Below are 19394 nucleotides of genomic sequence, written 5' to 3'. Positions count from 1 at the left end.
AAATGTACATCAGCCTCCTTAATTCCACCTGCACCCTTTCTCCATCCTATTTTTCCAACTACGGGTATGCCAAGAGGCTAAAAAAAGAAGTAACAAACAAATCTCCCAGGACTTGAGAAAATATGCAAGGGAAAGGAGAGTGTTTTTCTTTGAAAACTGAATTGTAAAAAAGAAGCAAACATACCTGAGTTATTTGGGGGGCTGGAGGGAGCGAGGAAAGGTTTGTATAAGAACCTGCAGACTGAGTAGGTTTTAGCTCTTGTAATTACTTCCCTTGTCTACTAAAGATGTTGCCATAGTAATTTGGTTTGGCTGAGGAATTAAAATGTAAAAAAAACCTCTATCCGTGGAGCAAGTCACACTGTTTGGAAAGGTTTGGTTTTGCTTTTGTTTTTCCTGGAAGAGAAGAAAAATAGCACCAGGGACTGTATTCTCATTTTGTGAGAAATAACAGGAACATTTTGGCATTTTAAAAAATCGGATTTTTGAGTTAGGTAAGATGCATCACTTTTTGACCTCGTGTTTTTCATAAATATGATAGCGATATTCCGATATGCACTTCTTGAGTTTCTTCCAGGTTCCCTGATTTAAATTCCCTGAATCGACAGGTGTTTCTATTCCCCACTGTGGTGCATGAATGTGAGATTATTAATATAAATGAGATCCCAAGAAAGCAGCAGAATTGATTCATTCTTCTCCAACTCTTTAAGAGCATGGTCTGGCGCAAGTAAATTGGGGCTGCAGAATTCTCTTTTCTGCCAACCAACAGTCTTCTGGGTCAGTCCAGCCCACACTTGGTATCCGGAGCAAAGTCAAATAGTCAATATCGGAGGTGGGGGAATTGAAAAATAAAAATGGAACTACGGAAAAGCAAGTAGCACGTTGAAGGAACCATAAGGTGAACAGTAAGGATAAAGGTTCCCCTCACACATACGTACTAGTCGTTTCCGGCTCTAGGGGGCGGTGTTCATCTCTGTTACAAAGCTGAAGAGCAAGCGCTGTCCAAAGACGTCTCTGTAGTCATGTGGCTGGCATGACTAAACGCCGGCGGCGCACAGAACACTGTTACCTTCCCACCAAAGTGGTCCCTATTTTTCTACTTGCATTTTTACATGCTTTCGAACTGCTAGGTTGGCAGAAGCTGGGACAAGTAACGGGAGCTGACTCCATTACACGGCGCTAGGGATTCGAACCGCCAAACTGCTGACCTTTCTGATCGACAAGCTCAGCATCTTAGCCACTAAGCCATTGCGTCCCTAGAAGGTGTATAGTAGCATTATATAAAAATATCTATTAAAAAGAAGCATAATTGTCCAATGAGTGCATTTCAGAGTGTGAAATGTTGACTGTCACTTAGGAAAGAAATGGATCATTATGTCAGAATTGTAAATGCAACTGGTTTACTGAATGCCATCTTGCTAAGGCTAAAGATGATCTCCCAAAACCTTGGATGCAACATCAGACATCTGAACTACCGCACTTCGTTCATTCAACCATGTTTAAAAAAACAACACAGGCTTATTGTGATTTCTGAATCCAGCAAAACCATTGAGTCTTTAGATTACCTTAACGGAAATGCATTCTCTAATCTAGTTTATTTATTTTAATTTGCAACATTTATTAAAACAATCCTGGAAAATGTACATGGAAGATGCAATCTCCATGCCTTAATCATGTGGGACTAAAACCCAATTGAAAAAGAATGGTTCAAGAACGGAAGATGCCTTCTGAGACTCCATGTATAACATATTCCACAATATAAGCGCCATCAAGAGAATGCCTGAGACGAAACTAGCTGTGGAACTATAAACAGCACCTGAAAGTGTGCCTATTAATCACTGATTTAAAAATACATGCTCTTGGGTTGAAATTTTGCCGCTGTCTCTTTGGAATATATGATGTTTCTCCCTTGCTGTTTCTAATTGTTATGCAGTTTCTGATACATAAAAATAGAAGATGTGTCCTGCTGGTCAGATCAAATATCCACCTGTAATCCAGCATCCTGTTTTTCACAGTTGGCAAATGCAGATGTTTCCAGGAAGCCCACAAGGGGACCCTGATGAAGACATTCATTGAACCTTGAATTTGTTCCCCCTCAACTAACTTTCAGCGGCTTCCTTATTCAGGACACAAAACTATTGTGGCTAAGAGACAATGTTTATTTTAATTTTGTTTCTGTCTTAATAAAAATAGTGCGGGTAAAAAAAATGTTAGAAAACTAAAACGATGTATACTCGGAAATAAAATTACTGATAGATAGGACAGATGGAATCCACTGTTTTAAGCCTCTGTCATATTTTTCTGTGGATACTAGACAGCCTTTTGTCCAGAATGGTATAAAGTTGTGATGGTGAACCTATGACACGTGTGGCAGAGGTGATATGCACAGCCCTTTCTGTAGGCATGCCTGCCGTTGCCAGCTGCTCTTCTGGGTCCTGTCACACACATGTATGCTGGCCATCTGCTCTCTCCCAGGTTCTGTCACACACATGCTAAGACCAGCTGGCCCGCGCGTGATGGAACACGCAAGTGCTGCTGGCTGCCGCGTGCATGCGCACCAGCCAGCTGCTCTCTTCCGGGTTCCAGCACTCTGGTGCATGCACTCCAGTTTTGTTACCCAGTGCTGGAAAGGTTAACCATCACTGGTATAGGGCAGGGGTGATATTCTACCGGTTTGGATCAGTTCTATAGAACCGGTTGTTATGATTCTGCGCAGTTCGGAGAACTGGCAAATCGTGCCCCTGGATTGCCCCGCACTTGTCCACCCGCACCTCCCCACCCAGTCCTTATCGCGCAGGCCCGACATTGCTGACTGCATTCTCCCCCGCCCAGTCACTCAAGGTATTTTTTTTCCTCCCGAAGATCAGCTGTTCTGACGTTCAGCTGTGCTCGTATCCCCCTCACTGTCTTAGTGTTTTGCCCAGGAGGCTTCACTGAGGCCCAGGAGGCACAAAAAAAACCCAAAAAACAGAGCAGAGGGGTGGTGCAAAAAGGAGGAGGAGGAAGAGGAGAAAACGACAGGAGGAAGAGGAGAAAAAGAAAAGATTTTGGTGCAAAATCTTGGTGCAAAAGACTATTAATCAGCAACGGCAACATTGATGTGTACCAGAGGAAGACCGTTTGATATGTTTTGCATGTATTTAATTTTCTTTTGGCTTCGGTTTGCTTCTCCCTGACTTAAGTGCCTGTCCACAAATTAATGAGATTAGAACTTTCAGGACTAAACATTTTAGTCATAATTTAGAGAAATTCTTGATAGCTTTGCTTTCAGCATTGAAATAGGAATACAGATTTAGAACAGTTTGTTTAGTGACTGTTCAAAGTTACAATGGCACTGAAAAAAGTGACCTATGACAATGTTTCATACTTAAGTCCTTTACAGCATCTCCATGGTCAAAATTCAGATGCTTGGCTACTTACTCATATTTATGACAGTTGCCGTGTCCTGGGATCATACGGTCACTTTGTGGGATCTTCTGAAAAGCAAAGTCAATGGGGAAGCCGGATTCACTTAACAACTGTGTCACTAACTTAACAACTGCAATGATTCACTTAACAATTGTGGCAAGAAAGGTCGTAAAATGGGACAAAGTTCACTTAACAAATGAGTTGGCAATAGAAATTTTGGGCTCCATTGTGGTTGTCAGTCCTGTTATCTTCATTTCCAGTAGAGGACGCTGAGTCATTGCTAGAGTTGAAATAAGATTTAAGTGATAATGAATTGTGTTTCTTCTCTTTGAGTGCTTGAAGCATCATCTTGCAAAAAATATTTCTTGAGCTGGTTCTACCAATCTGTCATACGTACAAGCGTCCGGTGTCTTAATTTAGTACTGTCTGAGCTTGTTTGCTTTCTTGCAAATGTTTCATTACCCAACTACATAACATCATCAGTGCTCATGATATTATCTGATGATGTTACCTAGCTGGGTAACGAAACATCTGAAAGAAAACAATGAAGGTCAGAGAGCGCCAAGAATCCTACAGTTCAACCCTGAGGTGCAATTATTCTATTGGTACAAGTGTGTATCCCCTACCTCCTGCTTGTTGTTAAATCATGTTCTATTTTTTTAAAAAAGGATAGATTTAATTGGGTGGAAGGGACTTTGAAGGGGTAGCTGTATGTTCCTAAGAATATAAATGGGTTTTATTTTCTGAGTTGTCCCATCTCACTTCTGTAATAATGTGCAAGTCCTGTTTTTATTCTTGGAATGAAAAGGGATAGGGGCCCATAGCCTAACTAAGGGCCACAGGAGATTTTCAGGGCACAGTATTGAAAGACTAGATTGATACCTGTGCTTCGCTACAAAACTATGTGGTCGGGGTTAGTTTTTTTTGGGGGGGGGGGAATAAGCGGGGGAATTCTTCCTCTCCTACCAGCATCCATCAGTATTCATCTGGCTAGCATCCTGTCAGTGTGTGAGAGAGTTGAGGGCTGTTTGGAAAGTGAAACAGTATTTGGTGTGTGAACAAGGAGACAGCAAGGAGACTGGGCGTGGCTTAGCTCAATTGTTTTGTACTAAAGCTGCTTGGTGCTCTGAAACTGAAACTCCTCTCCTCTGCTCGTGTTTTGCATTTGGAACAGATTTCTTTCCAGGTGGGGAGGGGGAGTAGAACGCCTTAGCATCAGAGCGTGTTAATAATAACAATATAGGAAATACTAATGCTCTGATGGTCATTTCAAAAAATCCTTTCTTAGTGAGCACCTAGAAGCCAAGACGAACATACGTGCCAAATTTCAAGTTTGTAGGCTTTACGGTTCTGGAGATTTTGTGATGATGGCGTGAGTGGCATTTTGCTTCTATATGTGAAGATAAATGGGGGGATGGGATGCATTTTTCAGACATAAAAATTTTAAAGGTATGAATTTGGTACTGTATAAAGATGGAGGACAGCTTTATAAGGGTTCTGAAGACTCATGAGCAAATTGTGATCCTGTCTCTGCCCACCTTTCTTCCAGAACATGGGAAATTACAAAGGCAAACCCTAGTAATTTCCCATAGTACCCTGGCGTAGCAGTGTGTTGGGATTTTAAAATGACAGAATGCCAAGTTCTCTCAATGTCAATTCTGCATTATTAGTTTTAAGGCACTGTCTTAATACGTTATTATTTGCTTAATATATATATTTTAGTTGTTTAATACATTTTATTTGCTCAAGCCAGTAAAGACCATGTCATCTGCTGTGAACAGTTATAGACTCTTTTCTCTGTGCTGTGAATTATTTACACTTTGCTGCTTTTAATTTTTTTTTTCTGTTGCAATCTTTTTGACCTTCCCTCTCTTCCCCATTTTTGCCTCCCATGTTATAAATGAAATCATGTTCCAGAAACCTTCATTGCATGTTGCTATGGAGCTGGGTTTTGTTTTGAATAAAAATGTAAAAATAGAATATGTAATTTAATAACAATATTTTCTATTTATTTTTTCAAGTTTTATGATCATCACTCAGCAAGTGGCTGATTGGGTCTCTAAACAGAGAGCTGAAAGCAACACAATGCAAATCAGAAATGATGATGATGATGAATCAGCTGTAAAATATGTAAATTATCCACTAATAATGCTAAACATTGGCCTCTTACGACTTATTAAAATAAACAAGCCAAAAAGTAGCTTAATTACAATTCTGTATTTTTAAGGCACTGGAAAAGACAGAAGCTGATCAGATTTAGCTTTAAAGGATAACTTTTCTGTCTTCAATTTTTGTAATACTAAATAACACTAATATAAACCCTAAGAAAATACAACTATTGAAGGGAATATATAAACACACACATACATACATGCATACATACATATATATATTAAAGAGTGATACTGGAAGTAATCAACACAATGTTCTGACATTGTTAAATTAAATGAAAAGGCTGGGCTGATGTTTATTACTACTGTTTGGAGACAGTAGTACAGGTTGTTGTTTGTTTCATGCTGTTCTTATGCTAACCTTTTGGACTCAGAAGAATATGTGCAGGACTCCAGTCTCATTATGGACTCAGTGGTACCTCCTTCATGATGTTGTCATGACAACTACATCTCTTAAACCATTGCAACGTACAGCATGCTCCTTTAGCAAGCAAGTAAAACACAGACATTGGGTGCCCACCAATCTATAATACTGGAGAAGAACGCATACAGTGAATTTATTTTAGCGTTTTCCATAATGACTCTGAACTTGGTATAGAGATAGTTAAAGACTGAGTCAAGGTACATTTTTAAGGAAATTTACTTTAAATACAGGAGACTTTTATTCCCATATCCAGCAGAGACTTCCCAAATTAGCTTCAAGAAGGGGAAATAATCTATTATGAATATTCCTGAGGGAAAAGGCTTTTTTTTGGAAGCCATAGCGTCTAACTTATGGCGTGACTGAAATTTTATTCTGTGCCGAATGGAGCCTCAACAACAAGATAGTGAATGACGTCAAAGCATAATTGATGATTTTGCAAAGCATTGCCGACCACAATTGTTTCCCCCTCAAAAACACCCATCCGCTTAATTTTATTTCATGTGGAAATTGTTAAAGAAGCTCTGTCTTCTTTCTGTGTTCTGAATTAATTATTGAAGAAGCCTGGAAGACTCCCAGATTTTTATTTTTGCATTTCAGAACATTTGGATAGACTTTTATCTTTGGGAAATATATATGCACACAAATGGATATTCATTATCAGTAGCAAGATTTCAGTTGAGTATGTAGTACAGGAACTGAGCTTTGAGGCTTTCTTGTCTGTAATGCAAATATGCACACATTAATGTTACAGAACCAGGTAGCATGCATTTCCACGCTACAGTTGGCAAAGTTTATTGTAGATGGTTTGAGATATGTGGAATCTCTGTTGTGGAGAGAGAAAGAGCAACTGGGAACTGCTGATATTGGAAGCAGACATGCAAGAAATAGCTATTTTGCAGTATAAGAAGGTTCAAGTTGGACAGCAAAAGGAGCCCTAAAATTAATTACATGTTGCTTTCTGTTCCTGGTACACCACTTTCTATTTAGCATGGCTGGACAGATTTCCCTGCTGTCTGACACTTTGCAATGGATCTTCTTGCCATTTTTGTGTTGTAGATCAGCTCCAGGTTAGCTAATACAATCACACCTTGATACTCAACTGCTTTTAAACTTGTTGAATTCGATACTCAGAACATTTTGACATGAAAATTTTGTCCCAGTATTGGTCGTTTGTTTGGAACTTGATGTACAAGCTAGAATTTGTCAGTTCCTGCTGAAACCAAGGGCCCTATGTTAGTCATATAGTAGCTTTTGTCCTGCACATATCTCCTTGTGGTCTTATTTTAGTTTCCATGGTCCTTTTGTGTGTTTTTGCACATTCAATTTATTTATATTATTCCTCCTGGGAAAAGTTTGGTACTCGCCATTTTTGGTACTCATTACGCCTCCTGGGGTACCACTGTATAATGTAACCACACCTTATTGACATTGGTGGATTTATAACATAAAATCTTTGCAGGACTAGGAATAGATGCTAAAGCAGGGGTGTCCAACCTTGGCAATTTTAAGACTTGTGGGCTTTAACTTCCAAAATTTTCCAGCTAACCATGAGAGACACCCCTGTGCTAAATGATAATTTTTGGGGTGGTGCTGGCCAGATTGAAAAGAACATTCAGGAGCATTTTGTGTATGCAGCTGACCCTCAATTGAAATGTTTCTGTTCACTTTTGTTATCCTTCACAAAGGATGAATTCATGTTTGTGTTTGTGGTGACTGCGTTTCATAATAACTATGTTATTTTATGCATGCTACAGGTAGAGGTGGGTGGTGCATCAGTTCATGTACTCTCGCATGCAAGTGATGGTGTCTGGTATCAATGTAAAAAAATCCATCATGCTAGAAGGGAGTGGGGCATGCTTTCTGTTTTATATAAGTGACTTGCCCTGTCAGCATGGTGGGAGTGTCCTTGGTCTTGATTAGGCTGTTTATTGTTTGATTGTTTCTCTGAATTGGTAGATCCTTGATTAAGGTATTGTTTACTGCTTGATTATTAGCTTAGTAATAATCTTGGTGTTCATCTCTGTTCATCTGGGTGTTGATTGCTGACAAGGTCAGTGTTTTGGTCCTTCTGTTTCCTTCTTAGCTTTTAGATGGTCTGTTGTGATTGATATATAGATGTTGCTTATCTCTATGTGTCTAATCATGGCTGATCTGTCTGAGTGCCAAGCTTCCAGGAACTGTATACCACTTTTGATTTTGGCTTGGTTTAGAAGCTCACAATCTCCTGGTTAAACCTATGGTAAAGTCCGTCCATGTATTATGCACTTAAGGAATTTTCATCATACAGAATCTTCTGATTGTTAGTTGGTATTGGACATGTAGAACACATTGACTAAATAAATAAATGCTCCTTGTATGTATCCTGTTTCTCTCCATTTCTCTTCCAGAACTGAACTATGGGTTTGTTAATGGAATCCTGCTATTCTTCAATACAGTGAAGGACTCTATTTCATTTCAGTGATAAAATAAAAGTCAGTTACTTGACATGGTGGAACTTTTGAATTGAGTGTAGCATTGTCTTGCCCTTCACAGAAGAAGTGGCTATGCTCATATTGTGCCTTAAGCCAAAATGTACATTTTTTTGGTCTTGGAATTATATCAACTAGTCAGTGTATTTTTAAAACTATGATTTAGGGTTCAGTACAGTTTTTGATACTAGCTTTACCTTACATCGAACTTACAATAAACCATTAGAAGATATACTGATTTGGGGTATGTTGTCCCAACACAACACACATTTTAAGTTCTTGTTATGTAAGCTTATAAGAAGACGCCAGAGGAATATTGATTATTAGACCTAAGTTTGAAAGGATATAGCTCATTGTCAACTTTAATCAGAAACAGAAGAACCCAAAGTGGTGAACTCAAATTGTAAATTTGACGCAAAGGGTGCCATTTAAAAAACAATCTGCTAGCCCTTGTTTCAATATTTTTTTAAAATGCTGTTTTGATTATTCATCCGGTAGTGAATGTCTCTTGATATGCCCATGGGCCAAACAGCATGGACTGATTTGACTTTTTTCTTCAAATGCTGCCACAGCTCTTGGAAAATGCTCACAATTTCTGTCAGCCCCTTTTCATTCCCTGACTTCTTCCTGCCAATCCAAATGATCATTTGCCTGGATTTGGACTTAGCTTTGTGACAACTGCACTGTTAAAAGATTAACACTGTGTTTCAGTGGTCCCCTTCAGAATTCAGCAGTGGGAGCCCAGTCATCCATGATTCAGTCTGAAACTTGCTCAGTTTTTCCTAATCTATTTTGATAGTTATGCCTGAAGACTCCTGGTGATGTTTAAAAGATTCTGTTGAAAGTCAAATTACATGCAATTGGAAATTCATCCAGCAATTTCCCTGAATCTAGGCAGTGCAAACAATTATAAATTCAAGCCATAGATTGAAATAATTGGTGGATATTCAATAAATATTGAAGAAGCAAATTCATTCCAGCTTGTGCCTTATTTCCCCTCATGGAACATTGAAAACCTATTTGAAATGCATTTATTTATATCCCAGTGGACAAAACCAGTTAAGAGATTATAATCTCCAAGTGTAATTCTATTAAACTAAAGATGCTCATTGAAGAATTCTCTGAGCTTTTTTTTAGTAACTTCATAGATACTAAAATGCAGCAGTATGGTTTGATTGGGGCTGAAGCAAGAATTTAGCTCTTAATCAACTACCAGCTTAAATTCTTTCTAGCAGGTTTAGCATCTCTCAATTATCGATTCAGTCAACATAGAAATGCAAAATTTAAACAGAATTTGCACATTCATTCATCCATTCATTTTATATACTGTATCTGTATACCCATCTCACACACATGACTCTGAAAGGCTTATAAAGTAAAAAAAAAAAATACAGAAATAACCCCAATGCATAACCCCAAAATATGAAAAACAATAAAAACCATTACAAAATACAGATATAATCAGCAGGAGTGTATATGGCAAATTATCTCTGAGTTAAAAAATGGTAGGCAAAGAATGCTTTATTTAAAACTGTCATGTGGAATTGTCTGAATTAAATGCCACTTATCCTGGTGAATTTTTAATTCTTTCCCACCTGGAAAATTTTTTGCTTATTTAACTACTCTTGGTTAGTAATGAATTCCACTTTAAAGTTTTATCATCTGTAATCTTAGAAAGTAGCAAAATGTTCCGTAGGACTTTTAAGTCTGGACTTGTATATTTGGTAAAGCATAAATTGAGATTTCATATTACTTTATTGTACAGTTTATTTTCCCAAGACATTTGTGCCACCTATATTTCCCTGTTATGGATTAGTAGAACTAACCCATTATGTATCTCTTTTATTTTGGCAGTTACATGTTCAAAATGTTCCCCTGAGCAGGCCAAATTTTGTACTATTTCTTGCAGAATCTGCCAAATGATCTTTTCAGATTTGGCCCAGTTATGATTTAACTGGGGTCCAAGTGTTATTTGGCTTATGCCAATATGCTCATGATATTTCTTCTTTATTACTTTTATCTAATTTGTTTGTTTATTTATTTATATCCTACCTTTATTAGTTTTACAAATAACTCAAGGCGGTGAAGATATCCAACACACCTTCCTCTTCCTACCTCACCCACAACAACAAATTTATTTATTTATATCCTACCTTTATAAATTTATTTATTTATATCCTACCTTTATAAATTTATTTATTTATATCCTACCTTTATAAATTTATTTATTTATATCCTACCTTTATTAGTTTTACAAATAACTCAAGGCGGTGAAGATATCCAACACATCTTCCTCTTCCTACCTCACCCACAATAACAAATCTATTAGGTGGGTTGGGCTGAGAGTGACTGACCGGCCCAAAGCAACTGGCCCATGTTTATGTCTAAGGACAAGACTGGAGGTCACAGTCTCCTGGTTTCGAGACTGGTGCCTTCATCACTAAACTAATCTAGTTCTCCCTCCCCGCCCCCCAATTCTGGCCTATTTTAATTTATCCTGGGCACAGAGATGTCTTGAGCAAACCATGATTTTGTCAGAGTGATGAAACCTGCATTATGATACCATGATATAAAGTCTACTCGCTACATATTTGTGTGCAGCCTTGTCAGTGGTACTTTTCATTACAATGTTGCAATGCAATTTTCATTATAATTTTCCCATATAGATATAACATAAAAGCCCATGATTGCCTCAAAAATATAATAAAACGTGTAGGTGGGTTTGTGTGAGTATATTCACATTTGCACACATACATATTTATTTGGTATGTGTATGTTTCCCATACATAATATCCACAGTCACAGTCTTCCCATAATTCAGCCTTCCTTCAGAGCTGACATACTCCATTAAAACCTTGAAATGCAACGTAAGTGATAACGACACAAAACCTCTTACATTAAATTCTACATGGTTTTCTTTTTTTAACTGCAAAACGAGAAAAATGTAATGACATTAGACGATTAAAGACAACCAACAGAAGGAAGGATGGTAATGAAGCACCCAACACAAAGGTCAAAGCAAGTTCAAGTAATTGTTTTGAAGCCTGGCTGTTTCACTAATAGGCTGAATCTGTTACAAGCAAAATTCTATCCTGATACAGAAAACTAAAAATAATATCTAGTCTCTGAACTTTATATAAGCCATTCCAATCCATTTTCTCATCTTGAGGAGTATATTCTTTTAATGGGCACTAGCAATTGAGTCCTTTGGATATTGAATTCCTTTTCTGTAGGATTAATGGTTTGCAGTTCACTAATAATATAGAGATATGCACATGCACATACACCCCTTAAACACAAAGCTCTGTTTGAGTAATGCCAGCACAACCATTTCAGAGATGGAATTGATCTGTAATGTCAAGTGAGAGTTTAAATTTCCCAGACACTAAATTTATATACCCACAGAAGAATCAAATAATTTACCCCCAATAAAGCTTGCCATATTTTCCTTTTGAGTGTTAAGAATCGCAACAAGTGGACTATGTCCTAGGAATACTAAACAAGGCAAAACACTTCAGAAGTGACAGAATCCAAAGAATAACACCATATATTTCTCAAGGGAAGTTGCCCCAGAGACTCCAGTGGATAAATTTTTGGTTTAGAGTCAATTACCTCCTGCTGTTCAGTGAACAGAAATGTTTCTCTTATGTTTATTACCTTCATATTTTTTATAAGCAACCTTACAATCTCCCTAGAATCTTAAGTCAATATAATACCAAGGGAGTAGAAAACTGGATAATTCCAGAATTATTTAGAATTCAATGAGTACATCACTTGTCCTGTTATATTACACTCCCAGTAAGACAATTATATGGTCCTCATTTTTATTGTTGTGTTGTACTATTTACTGCTCATTGGTCTCTGCTTGGGGTTTGGTTTCTCTTTGGGGATTTCTCATCCACTACGAATTTCTACTAGGAAAAAAAAGTATTTTTGTAATACAGGGAGTTCCTTGGCTGATATCAAAAACTCAAGCAGGTTGGACTTTGTTGACATGAAGATGGCCAAGAATTTAAGCAACACAGCAGATTAGGCTGGATATTGAAATAAAGTGTCCTAGAATTAAACTATTTCTGTGCAATCACCAAGTAAGCTAGATATATGGTTGCATCTCTATATCATTTAAACTCAGAGCTGATTTTACCTTTACTGACACTGTCTCCTAGAGTAGAGTGCTGTTTTGTTAGCTTTTATGACTGAGGCTTCTTTCCAATATCTATAGGATGACACATGCATAATGTATAAACCCAACCTGCCTAAACACTTTATACACAATCTGCACCATCATGGTTAGACCTCAGGCAATAGAAAACAGCAATGACTTTTAGCTAATATCTTCTATGTTTTGAAATGGGGGACGCAAAATCATTTGCAAGAGGAACACATTTTTTTAAATCCAATACCAAGCAACAGACTCCTAGATGGAATAATGAGCTTTAAATCTATCTCACACAAGCAGAATCAATCTACTTTCTAAATATTTATCCCTGAGGATTGTTTACTAAGGGGATGTGATTTTGCTAAACGTTTTGATTACCTACAGGACTTCTCTTTCCATTATGAGGTTGCTGATATAATCGAGGGAGTCAGTTTAGGGTAGTGATTAAGGTGCTGGATTAAAGCAAGGAGGTGCTGCGTTTTAGTTCTGCCTTAGGCAGAAAAGCCAGCTAGAAGTCTTTGGGCCTGTTCATTCTTTTCTTAGCCATAGGAAGAAGACAAATCACTTCTAAAATGATGCCTAGAACCAGCAGTAACAACGACTTTTCATTTGCAAATAGCAGGATATCCATTGGGGTCCTAGTTCCCTCACCTTATGTTAAATAAAATCTGAAAGTTTATAAGACTATTGCATTTCCATGAAAAAACTCACCAAGTTGTCCAAATCTCTCAATATCTTTATAGTTTAGTTCTCTCTCTCTCCCTCCCCCCGCTCTCTCTCTTTCTCTCCCTCTCCCCCTCTCCCCCCTCCCTAATTCTGTATCTATATCATCTGACTAACTTTTGCCCCAATGTCTCTGGACTTTTAAAACAATGATTTTATTGGCATCATTTTTTAAACATGATCTACCAGCAAGAGATTTTGGAAAGCAAGTTTCCACCGGCCCTTCCCGTGCATACGATCCTGATCTAAACTAGAATTCACATGCTTTTTGTAAAATAGAAGAAAAACTATTTGACATGTAGCTATAGAACAGACAGAGAAAAAGAACCTTACGAGATCGTATTCTTAAGAGATAGCAGGTTTGGTACAAGAACAAGTTGGCCAGTTAATGTTACATTATTTCACTCGAGATAAAAACCAATTGCCTAAATCAACTTTCAGTCTGCACTGTAGGGATGGCCGTGTTCAGCCTTGTTTTTGTTTTGTTCTTTGTTGATTGCAGCATGTTCTCTTGCAAAAGAAGCCCCTAAAAGTCATTGTGGCATCGTGGTTAAGATGTTAGAGCAGGATAGAACGCTCCAGGTTCAGTTTCTGGCTCAGCCTTGAAAGTTCATAGGTGGATTTTGACAATCACTCTCTCAGTATCACTCAGAGTAAGTATTATAAGGAAAATTAGAGGAAAGAATGGTTACTCTGTCCTCTTGAGGCCATGGTGGGATAAATCTAACAAAAAGAGAAAAATTGGCTTTTCCCAATAGTGTGAATAGATATCTTGCCAATTTATGATTCCTTTGTTGCAGCAGCTTCATTGATGGCCTGCTTTTTAAGCGGAAGCTAAATTTTCCTTCAGATCCTGAAAACTTGCAGTGAACATTTGTTTCACTTGTTTCCCAAAGACATTTGTAACTTTGGCCTCCCAGGAATTTCAAGCACAAGCTGTACAAGATGATTTGGGTGATGGATGGGAATCCTGTAAGAAGGCAAAGCAGAAGGGGAAAAAAAACTCCAGTATGGATGTATCCACTGAAATCATCAGGAACTGGGCTCAGTTCAAAGGAAACCAGTTTTTTTTATTGACAAAAAGATCCTTCTTGGACTCACTTTTCATTTTGCTAAGGGATGGATGGAAGATGGGTCAAATGTATCTCTTAAACATCGTGTGAGAGGCTGCACTGATGAAGATACTACCAAAGCACATTAGAAACCATCTTGCAATTATGGGAATCTGTTGTCTGAGCATTTAATCTCCCCCCTCAACAGTTCTGGCAAAACCCCACCAAAATTAAACTCGGGAACAAAATCAGGGATCTATTTAACCCTATCCAGTCTGTGCATTAAATCTGAACACAGCTGGGCACAGTTTGTAGGCAGAGAAATTATATTATCCTGAGGGAAGGAGAGATTGTTCCAGTTTTTCTAGGATAAAACTTTCCCTTAAAGGTAACAGAAGCACCTTTCCTGGGAAGAATTCTCACCTGAAAATGAGAGAGAACAAAGAAGTGAGAAGATCGGGAGATTGAAGGCAGATGCAGAATCATGTACGCTGAAAGACCAGATAACTCACAAGCACAAAAATGGTATCTATTCTTTTTCCCTTAAACCCTCTTTAAAAAAAAATTCTAAAGCAAATTCTACTTCATCAAATGGAGTGAGAGAAAATAGAAAACAACCCAGAGAATGTAAGTGAATGCATTGTCTATCTCTTCCCCTGAAAGCAGAACCCGTCTTCACTCCCATGTACATTATTATGTTTTTTGTGTGTGTGTGATGGAAAAGAAAATGCAGCTCTCAGTAGAGTCTCTAAACAGAAAATTGCTTCATTACAGCCGTGATTCATACTGACTTCTGGAGAGAAGGGGGAAAAGAGCTTTGAGTGAAGTTGGAAGGGAAGGGGGAGGAAGGAAAACAATTATCTTAGATTGTGAATAAGACAAGATTGATTGATATAGAAAATTGGCATAGAGAAGTTTTCATGCCTCTCCTTTAATGATTCACTTTCTGTAATGAAGACAAGCCATTTGGGAAGCAGATCTCTTAAATGAATGAAAAGGGATTGTAATTTCAATAGTAGAAATAAAAAACTCTCAAGTATCAGAAATTCAACACTGGGACCACCACTTACCTCAAAAAGTGATAGGTTATCTTTGATTAGATGGGTTTAAGGCGATGCTTAGGTAGACATTTTCCCAGGATTCTTTCCATTGGATTCCAGCAGTGACAACAGGATGATGGATTAAATAATCCTTTCCAGCAGTACAATTCCACAATTCTATAAACAGACAAATTCTACAACAGACAAAAATGGCACGGATGGTGCTCACAGTTAAACTTTGAGAGCACCAAGGTCTCCACAGACAAAAATACTTCAGGTGTGCCTCATTCCAAACTTTATTTATTTGTTTATTTTCATGGGATTAGGAACATTTTTGTGATATCAAAAGATGGACCACCTAATCAACAGAAAGAACCCAGATTCCTGTTTGTGGGGCCCTTGGCAGTCTCTGAGTTTTGTTATTTTCTTGCAGATGTTTCAACTAGGTAACATCATCAGTCCTGGAAGGCAATGAGTTTTGCTCTCTGTTTACATACAATGGTTTGCCCTGTCAATGTGGGTTCCTTGATTCCTCGTACATAAACAGAGAGAAGATCCCATTCCTTTCTAGCACTGATGATGTTACCTGGTTGAGTAATGAAGCGTCTGCAAGCTCACATACCACCAAGGACTTGACAGTTCAATCCTGAGCTATCAATGTTCTCTTCTGTGACAATCTTGTTTATTTCTAAGCCTTAAGCATATTCATTTCAAGACCACATCTGAGCCAAATGAATTCATATTGCTGTGTTTTTCCTATTTTCACAAAAATGTTTAATTGCTGATGTATCCACTCATTCCTGCATTTTCAGTTTGCCCTTCCTCACCTGCTTTTGTGATGTCACAATGCAGCCAAACTAATTAGCTCCCTAGCAGTGTGTCATCCCATCCACTGTTTGTGATTCGAAATTGGCTGCTATTACTCCTGAGATTAAAGCAAAACAGAGAGTGAAGCAACAGTTGGAGAAGAAAACATCAGTAAAATAGCACCATCCTAGGGAAACGTTTTTTTTAAAAAAACTTTTATTTTTAAGGTGGACTTCATAAAATCTGTACAGGTGACTATTCGGTGCAGTTTTATCTAAGGACAATTTTCTACAATATAATTTTGATTTTAAAAACGTTTGGGAAATCTCAGCTTCACTTGCCCCTTTTGGGTACTTTTGTTGTGAGACTAAATTGTTTATTTTTGTTAGCTGAGCCTACTTTAGGGCTTACACTTGCAGCGATTGCGTCTTCTCTTTTTGAAATAAACAGAAAGTAGGGGGAGGAAGCTAACTTGACATTTTGGTTGGAGGGACCCCCCCCCCCCAAAAAAAGAGATGGAAAATCACATTTTATGTTTGCAGCTCAGATTTCTACTACTGGTTTAGACAACAAGTAATTTCATTCAAAAAAAAGCTTTATGTACTGCTTACAATTCTAAATGCCTATTCAACATGTTTCACTGAAAATAAATTATCTGTGAACTAGCCCAATAGCCACCAAAAGAAGTAAATCAGAACTTAGTTCCACACTGAGATTCATGGAAAAAATGACTTTTTATTCTTCTTCTTTCATTGTGGACAATCAGCTATGCCGTAGTGTGACTTATTGATTGGGATTACTGTATGGTGTCAACCTAAAAAGATAGATAGATGCTAGGTAGACAGACAGACAGACAGATACGGTCGATAGATATGGTAGAGAGACAGACAGACAGACATAGATGGTGGAATGGAATGGAATGGAATGGAATGGAATGGAATGGAATGGAATGGAATGGAATAGGAATAGGAATAGAATTCTGGAAGGGACCTTGGAGGTCTTCTAGTCCAGCCCCCTGCTCAAGCAGGAGACCCTATACCGTTTAAGACAAGTGACTGTCTAGTCTCTTCTTAAAAGCCTCCACTGATGGAGTGCCCACAATTTCTGAAGGCAAGCTGTTCCACTGATTGTCCTCACTGTTTCTCCTTAATTCCAGATTGCTTCTGTCTTCAATTAGATAGATAGATAGATAGATAGATAGATAGATAGATAGATAGATAGATAGATAGATAGATAGATGGATAGATGGATAGGTGGATAGGTATAGAAGATAGTTAAATAGAAGATAGATAAATAAATTGATTGATTGATTTTAGTTTTATTTTTACAACTTCACATAGAGACCACAATTCTTTTGCAAAGTTGATGACCACCCACTTGAAGTGCAGGTTCTCATCTTCTCAACAGCTTTTGCCCCCTCTATATTTCACAGCCCCCCTCAAATCCAAACTGGATTAGATGGAAAGAGAAAGCCAATCAAACTTCTCTTGAATCCAGCTTGACTCTTGGGTGACTTTGTGAACTTGTCCATGTTGTTTCCTTGGCTACAACAAGTAAATAGTTTGCTTAGAATTTCTTAGTGCCTTCAATCCAAGTACTACAAGGCCCAACTTTGTTTAATTTCTGGAGATCAAGCTAAGTCAAATGCTTTTTTTTTTTTAAAAAAAAGGAGGGGATCCACTTTTGGAAGTAGGCATTAGATTTGTTTGTTCTCCTGGATGTTTTCTAGATTAAGTTTCTCTCTCAGTTGTTTTCAGTTTTTTTTTCCCAGAAACTTGAGAGAGTCTGCTGGCATATGATTTTCCTCTCCAGTACTTCCTATTTTCCACACTAAGTACTGCTTCATTAGGAGACATTGCTTCTGAAAAGGATTTGATGGGTTGTTATTCTTTTGTCAGCAACACCATTTCTTTTTGCTAGCAGAGGAACCTATTAGGCAGAAGATGGATGGAGGGCTATGGAGAAGACCTCATCAGATTAGATTCATACCAAAATGCTCAGACACAAGGAGGCAACTGAATTTGTCAACCAGTTGGAAGCAAATTTTGTGAGACACACGTCAAAAAAAAAAAAAACCTCAATCCACCAGCTACAGTGGTGGAATTGAAGTTGTGGGTCACAGCACACACAAAGCAGCCAGAGCTTTGATTGCACTGTTGTGAAACCTATATTGAGTTTTGATCATACAGAAAAGAGCAGGCAGAATGAATACTATCTTTAGAGCATTCTTCTCTCAATCCCCCTGTCCAGAATTTATTTCTGAAAATATAACCTCTGAAAAGATCCATAGCATTTCTGATTTTTTTAGAGTTGAGAAAAAAGACAATGTAGAGTGCCTTTTGGTATCACTTCCTCTTTTAACAAGCTTAAATGTAGTTTATTTGAGAGCCTCCTTTAAAAAAAAAAGACAGATTAGAACAAGGTGATGAATCATAACTCAGTGCCTTTTCTGAGACTCCAAGCAAATGTTGGGATTTTGTACATGGCTACAGTCATACCTGCATCTGAGATTTTTCATGGGGGAAATAAAAACCAACATCAGTGAGGAAAAAAAGACAATTGCAGGAACACTTCATGTGGAACAATGAAATTTAATTGGGGGCAGTGGGTTCAGAGGTATCTTGAAAGCCACAATTCTTTTCCACATTATTAAGGATGATTTCATCTACTTAATTTTTTCCTTAGTTCTCTGTTTATGCCGTTGTGGTGGTTGGCAGCACAGCCTACAGTCCCCTGCCATGTCTGAACCAAAGGGTATTTATTCCACAGGTTCTGGGGCTAAGCCCACTTGTGGTTTCACACAGTGTGTGAACCCAGTTCTAAACTTCAGTAACAGGACATTTCCACCGAAACCTATAAATACCTGCATCCTTTTGCTCAGCACAGATAACTTTCTTCCAAAGTGCTTTGGAAGAGGCAGGAAGATTATTATTATTATTATTATTATTATTATTATTATTATTATTATTATTATTATTATTATTATTATTATTATTATTATTATAGTTCTTGTTAAAAGCAGCCTTAGACCACCATGCAAACCTAACTGAGTGTGGCTTACTCCATAAACCATGACTTGTTCAACCGAATGGATCAACTTGAGTTCTGGCTCCAGCAAACTGAGGGTTGTAAGCCCCGGTTT

The sequence above is a fragment of the Pseudonaja textilis genome, chromosome 11, assembly GCF_049901715.1.
Source record: "Pseudonaja textilis isolate UNSWEBS1 chromosome 11, rPseTex1.2, whole genome shotgun sequence".
NCBI classification, from domain to species: Eukaryota; Metazoa; Chordata; class Lepidosauria; order Squamata; family Elapidae; genus Pseudonaja; species Pseudonaja textilis.
The sequence above is the reverse complement of the archived record's forward strand: the minus strand, read 5'-3'. Positions refer to the sequence as shown.